The sequence below is a fragment of the Taeniopygia guttata genome, chromosome 1A (assembly GCF_048771995.1).
Source record: "Taeniopygia guttata chromosome 1A, bTaeGut7.mat, whole genome shotgun sequence".
NCBI lineage: Eukaryota > Metazoa > Chordata > Aves > Passeriformes > Estrildidae > Taeniopygia > Taeniopygia guttata.
This window is the reverse complement of record NC_133025.1, coordinates 42,595,913-42,610,665: the sequence shown is the minus strand read 5'-3', so window position 1 is coordinate 42,610,665 and position 14,753 is coordinate 42,595,913. Positions and strand designations below refer to the sequence as shown.

General features: G+C 36.8%; 1 long non-coding RNA gene across 1 annotated transcript in view; it reads left to right on the top strand.

The window, feature by feature from the left end:
- Positions 1-440: 440 nt before the first annotated feature.
- Positions 441-14,753, top strand: part of LOC115492367 (uncharacterized) — a 28,187-nt gene continuing 13,874 nt past the window's right edge. Inside the window, exons 1-2 of the long non-coding RNA XR_003957687.4 lie at positions 441-3,486; positions 7,969-8,078. This is a non-coding gene — a long non-coding RNA (uncharacterized lncRNA). The remainder of the gene's footprint in view (positions 3,487-7,968; positions 8,079-14,753) is intronic.

Sequence of the window (14,753 nt, the reverse complement as noted above, 5' to 3'; positions counted from 1 at the left end):
AAAATACCCTGGTATTACAAGATATTTTCTTTTCAAAATAATCACACATTAATAAAATATATTATAATGAGTAGTATCACTTCTTCACTCAAGAATATTCAATTTCCATATATTTCTAACAGTTGAATCTGGGCTCAAATCACAGCAGGTAAATACTATTTGCAGTTATCATTTTTGATTGCTTTTCAGTTAGAAGTCTTTTACTTCAACTTCTTTGGAATGAATAAGACAAAAATATATATGTGCTTAGGATATGTATCTGTTTTGACTGTCACTCAGAAAGAAAGGAAGGAAAAAAAAGCAAGATTTTTTTTGGAAGAAAAAAACCAGCAATTGCAATTCAAAACTATAAAATATTTTTTAGAGTTCAAGCATGGGATTCATTTCATTCAATGATTTCTTGCAGTGTGAGCACCTACCTTGGAGCTAGGTATCTTAGACCTAAGCATAAAAAGGAAGGAAGACCATGAATAACAGGATAGAAAACAAATCAGAATGTTGCTCAAAATATTGTTGAAGATTTATTGTCAGAGCCTCATGTTAGACCCTCCTCTTCATGTCATATAAAAGGGATGAGGCAGCAGAAGGTGTTATGTAGGAATTGCTAAAACTCTGCTTTCATGGGAGGATAATTCCTCTGGCTTAAGAGCCACAGGAAGCAGGAATTTTTTCAGTCTGAAGCAGTTCTTTTAGGCCCTGGAAATGGCAGGTGTATGTACAGCAAAGGATGCAGTTAGAGATGCAGAACTGGGTGACATTTTGTTCCACTGAGTAGTGTGAAGTAAAGAAGGATTTCTTTTAGGTCTGGAAAACCTTGTAAATTATGTCTGAGGACTCTTATTGTTTATTTATTGCTCCAAGTCATTGAGTGTGACAGTCTGCACATTTCAGTGACAGATCCATCTGACAATCCTCATGGAACACCAGGGTTTATGTAATTTAGCAATAGCTAAGTAATAGCTAATCTGGGAGCATCTTAAATGATGATACTTTACAACCAGATGTTTTTTGTGTTTTCCCGTCATGATTATTCCAAATCTGTCACAGGAACATGAGTACTGTTAAAATTTGAGATCTGAGACCCTCCCCCATCCTCAGTGTCTTTCCTCTCTTGAACAGTAGTTGAAGAAGTGGGAGGTGATGCATTAAATCCTGTTAATACTTTTAGTTGGTTTATCCTTTCTGTTTTGACATTGTGTCTTGTATCTGTCAGTCTTACAGATGTACATAAAATTGGCTTAAGGAACATATTCAATTGGCATACAATTTTTAACCAGTGTTGCTCATAAATCATACACAGAATGTAACAGTTCTAAGTGGAAAAGGCATGGATGTTCATGACTTAAGAATTCCATGAAGCTCATAAATTCTTTTGGAAACCTGGCTTGAAATAATGTGGGCATACAGTTTCCACTTATTTTTTTCTGTTACTTTTACTAAGCTAAGAGCAAATTTTAAAACCTGCTTGGCCATGAAGGAATCACAACTTCCATCTGTTTATTCATTTTGTTAGAAACTCAACACTTCTAAGCCTGACAGATTTTTTTATCATTGATTATACTGATGAAAATCACAAAATTGCTGTACATAGACAAGGTGAAGGGGAAGGTTTATTTTACTAAATTAGCTATGGAAGTGTGTATGGAACACAGGAGTGTCTAAGCTAATTAAAGGACACAGGTAGTACTTAACTATTAAAATGGAAAAGCTACTTCATGTCCACTGTTGACATATCAAATATTTTTTTCTAATACAGTGGGTTTAACACTACTGATTTGGTAATTGTAGACCTGGTCATTTAGGATTCTGTTTACTTCATCAGGTCCAAAATAATATGTTTTGTGATTATTTTTAAACTGTTCAGTCATTTTGAAAGTAGAGGCTGATGGTACCTCCTGAGACTTTACTTTAAAAAGAAAATAACTCTGAGAGCTTTGCAAAATTTTGCTTGCAGACTTTCCATACTTTAAAAACCTGTATGTGCAACTTGGTTAATGCCAATCTATGGTACATATGCTGGGACATTTTTTTTTTTCTTGGTATATATGCACCTATTTCTGTATTCACTTTGGGTAAATTTATTTCCACATACATATTTCATCCTTTATTCTTTAGGAAGATTTCCTGTCCAGTCTGTCTGTATACATGCCTGCTACAAATTCAGCCAAAAATATATAAGCAAAAGAAAAGGAAAGAGTTAAGATTCTGTGCTGCAATACTGTTCATTCTTTTTGCTATTAACATAACAGCAAAAGCTACCAGGTCAGGGTATCTTTTATGTCTATGAGGGTAATCTGTATCTGATCTTTGCTCTTTCCTGAAAGGGTTTGTTTTAAATAACCCCAGTAGTACAAAATCTCACATTCAGAGCCTTCTATTTTAGTTCTACTTCCAAGGGAATTACTCCATTTTTAACCTGCCTCTTGCTCTCTTTCCTAGCGTAAAGCTGTGTGATTACAGAGGAAGAGTGATGAAACACATCAGCTCTGTCTCTTAATCTTCTTATAAACCCTAACAGATTTTGAAGACGAAATTTGGCAAATGTTAATTGTACATACAGAATTCATGCTGGGAAAATCTCCTTCAGGAAAAAAAAATAGAGAAGGGAAGAGAGCTGAGTGCACAGCCGGACTGTTATGTAAGATGTTTATTTCCATCAAGTCTAGCCCAGTGAAGGCTATGCAAAAAAATAGGCCAAAGCTGCAGAGTTGTGACATCGTAACGTATCCAGAAAGGTCAAAGAAATCACTGGCACACTGAGAAATACTACTTATAGTAATGGCAATTTTATTCTATACTTATTTTCTTTTCCCCTACAATTTGGAATAAAGCCTGATAGTGTTAAGCAAGACTGGTCTTTTTTAAAACTTCTGAAGAAACATGTTTGGGATAGTGCACGGTGGCATAGGAACAAGGCCGTGAAAATTGTTGCTTTGATGACAGAACTAAAGCCAAAAAACTATAAAGAGACTGGTAGAGGGTGAAAAGTTACATTTGGCTAAAATCTGATTTTGGAATTTTGTCTTAAAATATGTGAACACCCTCCATACAGCTGATCTGAATGAATTTTCTTTTCTTGTATGTTGCATATAATAAAAACAAATACAGGGGGCATTTTATGTGATCATATATAAGTATCTTCACTTGAGAAGAGCAGAAGGTACTTTTAATTCATGTTTTATTCCTTGCCCTGTGTGAAACAAGATATTTCAAGAAAGGCAAGTACATGGTGCTGAGAGACCAGTGTCAGCTGCTAAAAGACACAAGTACCCTGACAGCGCAGGGAGACCAGAAGAGCTGCATCAAGTTTCCAGGCTCCAAGCTGCCTCTGCTGAGCAGCCAAAGCCTCCCACATGACTAAAACATGGGATCTGCACTGTAGAGGTCTGAAGTCAAGTGAAACCTCATCCCAAATATCCTTTTGTACCTCTATCTATTCTGGGACAAGGAGTCAACATGGTTTCTCACATGGACACTTCCAGGCAGGTATGTTGCATAGTGCCTGGCACAATGGAGACTGCTTTAAGGCTTTATTGTGTGACATCTACCTCCCAGGAATCCTGGGAAAATATCCTTACCTCAGGATATTTTCCACTTGCAGAACTATCCAGCCCTAATGCTCAGTGGTATTTTAATATCATAACATTAACCTCTGTGATTAAGACACTTTTCTGAGTTAAAAAAAAAAAAAAAAAAAAAAGTAAACCTGTAAATATCTTATTAATTTGAAGTTTAATTTATTATGGTAAATTTTTATCTGAGTACTTTAAGTCTTTTGGGGAATGCAATCCACTCTTGCTTGCTTACTCATGGATGGGCAATTAGGCACATGAGATGATCCCATGGGCAACTTCAAGGTCATGGCTACAGGTTTAGTTTTTGTTGTTTTGAAGCTGTTGCCTTCAAAAACTAGAGGGCTAGTCTGTGCCCTTGTGAGAACCTCAAGGCACTTATTTGTATTTGAAATTTTATACCTCCAGCAGTATAGTCATTGCAACTAAAGAATGGAACTTACAATGGAACAAAAATATTTTATTCCTATGAAACTATCTGGCCCTGTAAGCCCTAATATGCCATGCCCTTTCATATTTGCAACGTGTAAACCGATGTCCTGGGCTGATGATGGATTCTGAAGGAAACAGAAGAACTACTTTCAGCTTCAAAGTGGTTCAGACAGCTCAACCTTTTTGCACGTCTTAATTACAAACTAAATATATGTCCTTTAGCAAAGGTTAAAACTTTACATGTCATGACAAAAACTTCTTGATTCACTGTAATTTCCTTTAGCTCTGTCCCTTGGCTAACTCTTTTGTAAGACTTATTTGATCAGGGTTTAAATGAGACAAAATGGAATCATAATAAGCACTTAAACAAAACCAAGTTTGTCATGATTATTCTGTGATTTATAGCTGATATGCAGAGGACAGAGGAATATTACTCAAAAGATGAGAATTTTGTACCTAAAACCCGAACAACTCTAGTGCAACCAAAATTGAACTGTTGTGTCCATTTTCTTGATGATGATAGAATCACCAGTATCTTCACATTGGACTTTTCATAAAGATCCATCTGAAAACTGTTTTATCCTTTCAGGTTCCCTTGACCATTATTTTGCTGATCGAGTGAAATAATTTACCAAAGCACTATAAGCATACTTCGAACGCCTCATGTATTGAAAGGCTGCAGATCCGTATGCTTGCTCTTTCAATTCTTATGTGTTTGACAGTGAAAACTGGGCCTAACTAAAGAGTTAAGAGGTTTCTTTCTGTTATCTGGTGTTCCCATCTTGCCAACCTCTACAGATCATCCAGGTTAATATCGCAAGTTACAGAGTGGTCAATCTTTGTGGGTTTTAGATGGCAGCTTTCCCAATATTGATTCAGATGAGATTTCCCAATATTGATTCCCTCTCCCTTTCTTTTTTTTTCCCCAAATCTGAATAATATATTTTTGAATTACGAGCCAGCACAGTTTTCTTGATCTTCCAGATTGCATTAGTCATATATCATGGACTTCAGGTTATCAATTAGCAGCAGACTTACCCCACTGCTAATCTAATCAGACATGTCTTCTGCCAGAGCCACTTTCATCCACAAATACCAAATGGAGATGCAGAACCTGCTGTGCTGTGGGGAATTCTGTGCTCCCATTGTTTGAATGGATGTTTGTAAAAGGAAAAAACTGTCTCTAATGTCCTTCAGAACTGACACAGACATTATTAAGTCACTTTTGACAGTGGATGTTTGGAAACAAAAAAATGACTCTGTGGTCTGTTTCAGCTCAGTCTAGAGGTCAAACTGGAGAATCCAACTAAAACCCAACCTCAGCCTTTCTAAGGTTCAGTTTACTGTTAGCTTAGGTACTCCCCCTCCACCCCTCATCCAAAATCTTCCTGTTTTTACAGTAGTACTGAACCTGGAGATATTTTTGGGTTTTCTTGGTCACTGATCTTTCTATGAGTATTTGAATGGATAAAACTAAGCATATTTATGAAACAGGGATGTATATATATGTGTATATTAGTAAAGTATTTTCCCTATCCCACCTTTCCCATCTCTGCAAAAGTTTCAAGAGTTTTAAAATTTTGGTTTTGCCAATTTCTATTTCAATTGCTATGTTTGCATACCGCTACATCCCTTATCTTTCTAACTGATTTCTGTTTTGTAGTGGCCACTGAAGCAGAAATAAAATTATTTGTGATCTTTTCCTATGCTCATCAAGCAAACATCTTGAAAATGACTGAAGAAAATACATTCTTTTTAGTGCCTCAGCAGTGGCTTGTAATTTGTGAAAAAGGAAGGTAACTGTTTGAGCAGTATCTGTCAATGTTCAGAAACTGCCTCAAAGATGGCTGGAAAAAGTCACCTTAAAATGCCAGAAGTCTGTTGTTCTCGCCATTATAGAGAATGAAATATTACCTTGAATTAATTTTCATATACTAATATTGCCCTCTCCTACACTTCAATCCATGCAAATTATATTTAGGGCTGTTATTCAAATAATCAAAGATGCATTGTTGATGTTAAATGTTATGGAAAATTTTTATCAGAGATGATAAAAACCTATACAGCCCCTGACAAAACCTGCAGAGCCTTGCAGGACCAAACTAAATATACTTAGCTTCATAAATTCAGTACAAAGGATATTTTCAGCTATATGAAGGCAAACACATACAATTTTGTGAATGCTAAACATAAAGAGACTCTTACATGCACTTCTCAGAAAAATATATCTATATATGTATGCCTAATTTTACCTTTGGTGCATACTCATCTTTTATTCAGAAGAATGGGAAGGCAGAGAAATTGGCACTTCTTATAAGCTTTAGTACAGGCCAGATAAGAGGGCAGTGGAGTGGCTGAGAGGCCAGGTTTAACAGGATAAGGGCCAGCTGGAAGCCAGTCACCAGTGGTGCACCTTGGGGGTTGATACTGGGGCAATACTGGTGAAACTCCTCTTTATTGATCTGAATGGTGACACTAAAGGTAGCACCAGCAGGTTGTTGAAAAATCCTTTACTGTGAGAGTAGTGAGGCACCAGAACTGGTTGCCCAGAGAATCTGTGGCTTCCCATCCCTGGAAATGCTCAAGTCCAGCTTGAATGGAGCTTTTAGCAACCCGATTAGTGGAAGGTATCCCTTGTCCTTGCAGGGGTAGATAATCTTTAAAGGACTAGATAATCTTTAAAGGTCCCTTTGAACTGGAACTTTTCTATGATTTTATGATTCTATTACTTTGAAATAATATAAAGGCTAAAAAGACAAAGTAATAGTGGGATTTAGGAGCTAAAGTAATTGTCCTTCAGACAAAACTCCTGGCAAATGCACTAATGTGATGGAAAATGCTACGCTTCTGAAAAATTTTTACACCAGGCCATGCAATATTTTAGAAAATTATATCACTTCCACAGATATAAGAATGGGATACCTCAGAAAATCTAGGCAAAGATTTTAATATTCTATTAGAAGAGAAAGTTTTCTAGTATAATTTTTGTAAAGCTGTACTCCTTCTCAATAGCAGATGCTTGGCTTCCTCACACCATTCAGATCCTCAACAGTAGTATTAACATTCTTTATTGTTATTGGTACTTTTGGCTTTCTTCTGCTTTCACTGGTGGTATAAAAAAATGAAACTCACAGCAATGATAAACTCGATTCAGAGTGGCTGTATCTAGTTACTAGAGCATGCATTCTATCTGTCATGGTCTTTTAGGCTTCAGAGAACTAGCAAATGCTTTTAGCCTTTGTGACTCCTTATGGTGAGTGCATACATTACTGTCTGGTTTTATACACACTTCATGGAAATGCAGTTCTTTTTTTACTCTCTGGTATTCTCTCTGAGGCATAACTGCTAAAAACACTGTTAAACTTCAAGTCAAGTGCAGGATGGCTATGAAAGATCAGAGATGAAAGAACTAGGGTTTTTAAAAATATGATTGGTATAGGAACATTCTCTAAAATAAAATAAAATAAAATAAAATAAAATAAAATAAAATAATAAAATAAAATCCACCCATCTTGTTCTACAGGATCACCTGAAAGTGTGCTTAGCCTATCTGATAGATATTTGACAATCAGGTAGGTATGTGATTATCTCATATGTGGATTTACACAGGAAGGGAATTATGCTATTGTGTAAAACTCTTCTGACATGCTTCTCCAGACTCAAAGCACTGAACCTATTTACCAGCCAAGCAATTGCTTTAAGTGAACTTCAGGCTACAATGTGCTTGGTATTGGAGAATATTTGAGTGCTGTACATGCTGTGGTTTAGCCATTCTGTGTCTTCCTTTTTTGTGGAATTCTGACATCAACTGTGTCTGTCATTAAACGTAAACCAGTTATTACTCTCTGTAAAAGCAATATGAAAAAATGTTACTGTGTGTGTTTCCATGGTTGATAATTTTCTTCTTTCACAGTTTCAAAATTCATATTAGTCCAGTGATATTCTCCATTATTTATTTTTACAGTAAATCAGGTATGTCAGTGATCATACAATGCACACCAACTGGAGAAAAAAGATCCAGAGTATGTAATGGCTTCTCATTCTTCATTTTGATGTTTCTCCAATGACTGTCAGGTAAGGATACGAATCTGGTACCCATCTTTTCTCCCTCTGTTTTATGCAAAGCTCTAAAAATCTAAGAGTTATGGTTATACAGAGAGGCTACATGAAACTTCAGCAGTGCTGCAGCATTTTCTGCTGTAAAGCTGCACTTGTTCAGGAGGACTTCAGCTACATTAGAGTAGGATGCTATTTATGTACATTTATTTCTCCTCTAAAAGTTTGCAAAGGGCAAACTAGGTAATGTGATTAAGTGGCTGAACACAGTAAAGGTCCCAAAAACTAGGTCATTATTGAGATTAACGACTGGATTAAAAGGATTTAGGAGAGTGGTAGGATTTTGATTTGCATATTACTCCAAAGACCTTTGACTTATGTAAAGCCTCCTCTTAAAGACTATCAAGCCAAAGTATTACATCAAGCAATTTAGTTGCTGCAAATTACTCTTGCCTGTTTTTTGACCTTGCATGTTATTACCCATATTTCTACCCTGGAATTGTTTTTCATAATTCAGCACTTGTATTGCTCCTTTGGATGTGGCAGATTCAGAGGGACCACTATTGTGAAAGAGATAGGTTATAAAATAATTAAATCTTATTAAGTATTAGCTATGGGATTCTTGAAGGATTTTACCTGAGAGTATTTTAGCCAACTGCTAAAAAAGGAGACATTGTTCACCAGCAGAAACCAGCAATTTAAAAAAAAAATCAAATCTTCCTCAAAAGCCTCACAAATTTATTTATATTAATCTTTGTGCCATTCTACAAGAGTACACACAATTGTTTTTGGTGTATGAGAAATGTATCTAACTGCTTTGAGCAATAGAGCTTGAAGGTCTGCATGGGCGAAGTCAATTATTTGGCATCAGCTAAAGGAAAAAATTAGTTTTAGATATTACTTGGTATAAAAGTCCCTCCATTGGCAGCATGTGTTTGTGCTTTACCCTGTGAAAGTGTTATGGCACTTGTATAAAAGAAGGATGTTGGGGTGATTTTCTGTGGGCCATTTAGCACAGACAAATGTGATTGTGGGAAACAGGACAGATGACATTCTGAGGACAAATGATTCTGTAAGACACAATGTTTGTGACAGTAAGCAAAATAGGAGAAAAGCCCCAAATACACCACAGGGTTAGGAAAAGTAAACAATCTTAGGATTTCCAGCAGAAGTCCAGTATATGACAGATAATATTTGCAGATTGTATTTTCATAAATCATAGTCTTTCTATATTATTCAGTCATTTGTGTCTGAACAGCGCTATGCTTATTTTTATGATCCTCTAACCTGACAAATGTTTTTACTATTTTACTGCTCTGCTTTTAAACAGTATTGCTTTAAAATGTCTGTCTCCACTGGCCCATCCAGGGTTGCAAAGACCTCTTTTCAGAAATTGCTTCAAAAACCCTCAAATTCAATAGTAGAAATTCTGCTCATAAGTGCTAGTTAACACCCATCTGTCTGAAAACCAGATGAATAAGTGGTGTATGGGATCATCAGTTGATCTAAAGGACTCATGTAAATATGTTACTCATAAGGTGTAGGTTTTTCTCAGTAAGTCAATCTTAATTGTGCAGTGAATGAAACAATACAGAATTAGGACCAAGGAATGGTCCAATATTTTGAGTTTAGATTTATTGTTCAGGAGTTTTAGTGTCAATATATCACTTATGAAATGTTGTATGAGTCTATTAATAACTTCTTTATTTTAAAAATCCCAAACTAAAACATATCCTTCTTACATTTAGAACATACCAGAGCTGCTCTCAGAAGCCAGCTTCAGCACTAAAAAATTGTTCCTTTCAATGTTTCTTTCTGTCAGGACTTTTGAGTGAGAGAATGGGGAAATACAGCTTTTCCACCTCCTGGCTTCATCAACTTAATTTTGTTTGCAGTCAAGCTGGGTTTTTATTTCTACAGCATTCAGATTTCATAAAATGTTTTCTCCTCTCTAAAAATATTATTCTTCTTCCTTTCCTTAAGCACTTTCCCACTGTAATTACAGAAAACATTGTAAATGTGCATTGGGAAAAGGTGTCACCATGTTTCTAAATCCAGTCTCTGAGGTCCCAAGGCTGGAAGAAAATGGAGGAATAAAGAGAGGTGGAACAAAAGCTGATATGGTAAATTGACCTGAATAATGCCTGTGGTTCTGACAGGTGCTAGGTTTTGATCCCAGGATCTTTTTTTTCTCTGTTCTATATAAATAATGACCTTTGACTTTAAAATGTGAGGATCACAGGCTGCCTCAGTTAAAGACAAAAAAATCAATATCCAAGGTGAAGATTTTGCTTCTCTGTATTGTTTCTTTATCCTTTTCTGGAGTCTTGGCTGGAATATCTTCAGAAGGAGTTGTGGAGAGCTGACCCTATCCAAAAATTCATATAGCCTCATGGCAAAGACGACAATTTCAGAAGTGAGAACTCTGCCTTTGAACTTTTTTACACGGAGGAGATGTCCAGGCCAGGAATCCTACACATCCTAGGAAAAGTGCCCTTGCCACTATGCTGTAGCATTAGAAGTAATTTGTAGTGATAAGCTATTGCAACTACCTTTCTGAGAGTCACATCTTGTTGATTTACTTTGCACATGCGGTGAGGATAGTTAGCAGATCACTAGCTCGAGGGGATTCCCATTGAGAAGTGTCATGTTGCTGGACTCACTTCAAGTTTGAATGGAAGATAGATGCTGAAAGATCCAACTGCAATGCTCATGGTCCCATGGAAAACAGAATTTTAGCTACGAGTAAACCTTAGAAGCACAAAAGTAAAAAATAGCTGAGTAACTGGTCTGGAGTTGTAATATTCAAAGATAATTTTGATGTTTAAGAGCCTTAATGAAGTCTTTCAAAAAGACCACTGGTTTGGAAGGCACAGCATGTTGGAACAGAAGTCCTGTGACAGAAGAACACCAGTGCCATGAGTTGTCCCCAGCTCTGCACAGAGGGGTGAGGGTGCTCCTGCAGCCAACCCTGTGGCAGATCCTGGAGGACCTGCGTGGGAGCTGCATGGGAGCCCCTGCACACACAGCCCCTGGCTGCCTCCGAGCCCTGCGTAGCAAACATGTTGGTGGCTTGTACTGGTTCATCACGACTGACAAAAACATGTTTATTGTTATCTATTCTTGGCTTCAGTAGCTGTTTCTTGCTCCAGCAGAGTTTCCTATCTAATGAAGAATTAAATTATTTTCTCTACAAAATGAAGAATGAGCTAAGTGATATTTCTTTTATTTTTGAGGATCAAAGCAAACATTTAAATGCACAAAATCAGGATTGTTTTAAAATATTGATTTTTTATTACAAATTATTATTTGCAGAATCTATAATGAATCAGTCCTGAAAGAATAATTAGTAAACATCAGTTTTAACAATGCTACAGAACAACTTAAGGGATTAAGGAAACATTTCTTTAAAATAATCACAGATAAACCACAATTTTTCACTATCATTCTTGCAGACATTATGTTTTGGATGAAGATTCCTGGTTTCTCGCCAACTCTTTCCAATCTCTGAGGCAGGGAAAAGTGACTTCAACAGAGTCAGTGGAAAAAATCAGTTCCAGAAGGAATCTTCATGGCTACTTGATGGTTAGTGAAGTCAAAGTGTTCAGCCAATGATGCCTAAAGCAGCTTGGCTAACACAGCTCATAAACATGCTGATAAATTCAGAAAGCTTGCTACAAAAAAGATAAAAGTTCGAGGTACTGCTTGAAGATTAGTGTTCTTCAAGCAAATGTATTTAAAATATGTCATGTATAGGCCACAGAGAAGAAAAAAAGATTATTGCTTTTTCTTTTAAATGAAAACAATTTTTCTTGAAAGAACCAGCCACTTTAAGTAACAATGCAAAAATCTCTTACTCTTTCATAAAAATAATTACAGATTAAAAAATCGGGTATGCACACCATGAATTTCAGCAGGGCAACATAAAAAGAGCTCTAGCTCACAGGGGCTGTGCAATACATTGGAAGTTTAATGTTTGGACTTCTCAGTAGCTCAAACAGGTCTCAAGCAGGCCAAATATCTTGATGCCTTATTCAACCATCTAGCTATAAAGGGACAGCCTTTCCAAGATTCTCAAGATAACTCAAAAAGATGTCAACAGAACATTTCTGGTAGAATCCAGACACATTTGTATCATTTCATGAGGTGAATTTGTTTGGAGTGGTTAAGTTTTTTGTGTCAGCTTCTGTTTTTTGTTGGGGGTTTTGTTTCTTTGTTTGGGGTTTTTGTTTTGTTGTTGGTTTGTTGTTTTATTCTCTTAAATCCCACAGGTATGTACAGTGTTAAATATGTATGGAAGTGTTAAATTGTGGCCAAGAATTTCTTCCCCAAACAGTTTCTACTCCACAGACTTAATCTTTAACTATGCAGTAGCTGGGTGGCTTCTACACCAAATTTGACAACTGCATTTCCTGTAACAGGTACATGGGTAGCCCACTTCCAGAGGTCAATGGATTCCAATCTGGCTAAAATATCTTTTTTAGGATAAACTGTTATCACCCTCAGGAAGTTTTTGTTACTTTTCATTGACTCTCACTTAGACTACATTTTTTACTTCTAGATGGCTAAAGTTAGGTGAATGCCATATGAAAAAACAGTTTAAATTATAATGGGACAAACAGGAATGTGAGAAGAAACCAGAAAAAAGAGGAATTTTTTAAACTATGTTTTAGAATTGATCAGTGCAGTGTATAGCCCTTATCAAATCTGTACCACAAACTGCATTTTTTTACTAACCTAAGTTTTAATCACTTCAGTTGGAATGCAGAGAACATCTATTAGTAGGAGGAAGATGGGATTTGCTATTCAAATTCAGCCTGCTAGTCAGAAAATCCCTTGTATATCATAAATTAATTAAATTGTCTGTTTTTCTTTTAACAAAATATAATGCAGATTACTGACTATTTCCAACATGATAGGTTGTCATATCAACTTAACTTACAAGAATTCGAATCATATTCTATTTTGCATATGCCCACAGACATGCATATTTCTCCAAACTCCAGTTGCAGAATGGAGTGTCTTCCAAAAATAATTGCAGCATTTTAAGTTTCTCTTATTACTGAGTATACACATGTGATATATAAATTGTATCTAAAATGTTGGAAGAAGGAGCAAAAGAATAATGAAAATTATTTCACATTATATAGTAGCTCGGCTTATGCCATGGGATAATGTGTGGATCTCTGTGATTGAATTCTCTTGGTGAATTCTAGCTACAGTATATCTCCATGTATCCCAGTGTCCTCTAGTGGGAAATTTGGATACCCATGGGACTTTGATCTACTCCAAGAGATTTCAGTCAGCAAACAGAACTGCATGGCCCAGCCCCGTGTACCCACGTGCAGCACAGACACAACCAGTATGAGCCAATTAAGTATGCTGTATATGAAACAGGATGAATTCACAAGTGATGATTACCTAAAACCAGAACTCTTGTGGATTTACGTTGGGACTACCTTGCTACACACTCAGCAGACTTGTGACCAAATTCTTTAACTGCCTATATGTTGTTTAGGTCATAAGGATCTTGTTCCTCGCTGCTGCCCTTGTGAGGTGCTCCCACTTGGAGTCTTCATAAAACCTCTCCCTCTCCCTCTTTCTCTCCGTTTTTTTTTCTCTCTCTCTCCTGTCCTCCCCTCTCTTCTTCCCTTCTGTAGCCATTATATCCAAAGAGGAAAAAATCAATAAGGGTCACACATATTTCTTTTATTTATTAACTAATTAAATTACCTCAGATGAAATACTGATGTTTCCAGCTATATGTTTTAACGCTTACCATGACTGATTTATAGTGTGAGATTTACAGGCCACTAGTTTTACTCACCAGTGTCTGATATATCGTTTTACAACCAAAAAATATCTCTGAGAGGTACGAGATTCATTGTAGCTTGCTATCTGTTCACACTGCACAGCTGAGTTATAGCTTTGGCTAACCATCATCTCACACAAAAGAAGAGCATCTTCTGTGGCTCTGTATCCTCTATGCAGAGATCTTCAGTGTGATCCAAAACATCACTTACACCCACAAAGTAAAAGACCCCACAGGGCAAAATCTAGACTGTGGGTAAGGTGTGCTTTACACCACAACCCTAATGTCCTCATGATCCCAACCACTGTCCTCTCAGAGGTGAGCAGGGCTGTGCAGGCAGCTCCCTCCTGGGCTGTGCCCTGGGCTGTGTCTGCACTGCTGTCATGCCTCCTGTGCCAGGGGTGCCATGACAGCGCTGCAGGCATGCCACAGGGAGGAGGACATAGCTTGGGTCCTCACAGAACTGAAACTCCCAATGAGATCCTGAGGTATCAAACCAAAAAATAAACTAATGTTACTAATGGAGTTATTTGGCATGTGCCAATAGTTCTTTAGATTTTTAGTTCCACAGAACTAAAATGTTCCACTAACATTTTTCAAGCAGAAAGATCAAGAAAAAACCAAAACTGTCAGTAGTTCAGGCCAAAAAACTGTGGACAAGGTATTCTTTGAGTATCTGTTTATGTAATTAACTAAACAAATCTCACATTGCAGAATCCAGAAAAGAATTTATGTGGAAACATGATGCTTTCTCTTTCTAGACCAAAGAAAGTAAATCAAACTATATAAAGCCTAAGGAAATATGAAGACAAAAAATTAAGCCAAGCTGAGTCAGGAAAGTCAAACTTGTGGTTGTAATTCATGATGGTTTGAGAGTGGGA